Source organism: Mizuhopecten yessoensis, unplaced genomic scaffold, assembly GCF_002113885.1.
Source record: "Mizuhopecten yessoensis strain PY_sf001 unplaced genomic scaffold, ASM211388v2 scaffold5525, whole genome shotgun sequence".
Lineage (NCBI taxonomy): Eukaryota > Metazoa > Mollusca > Bivalvia > Pectinida > Pectinidae > Mizuhopecten > Mizuhopecten yessoensis.
The window spans coordinates 34,878-35,091 of record NW_018406092.1 but is presented as its reverse complement, the minus strand read 5'-3'; the positions used below and the strand labels follow the sequence as shown (position 1 = coordinate 35,091).

The window sequence follows — 214 nt, the reverse complement described above, 5'->3', positions numbered from 1 at the left end:
CACAGTAACTATAAGTGCGTTTGTGTCTACCACAGTAACTATAAGTGCGTTTGTGTCTACCACAGTAACTATAAGTGCTATTGTGTCTACCACAGTAACTATAAGTGCTATTGTGTCTAACACAGTAACTATAAGTGTGTTTGTGTCTACCACAGTAACTATAAGTGGATTTGTGTCTACCACAGTAACTATAAGTGCTATTGTGTCTAACATG

At 36.9% G+C, this 214-nt stretch overlaps 1 protein-coding gene across 1 annotated transcript in view; it reads right to left on the bottom strand.

Annotated features, from left to right (window-relative positions):
- Nucleotides 1-214, bottom strand: part of LOC110450878 (probable C-mannosyltransferase DPY19L1) — a 44,778-nt gene that overhangs the window by 21,208 nt on the left and 23,356 nt on the right. The gene's annotated exons all lie outside the window — the stretch shown is intronic.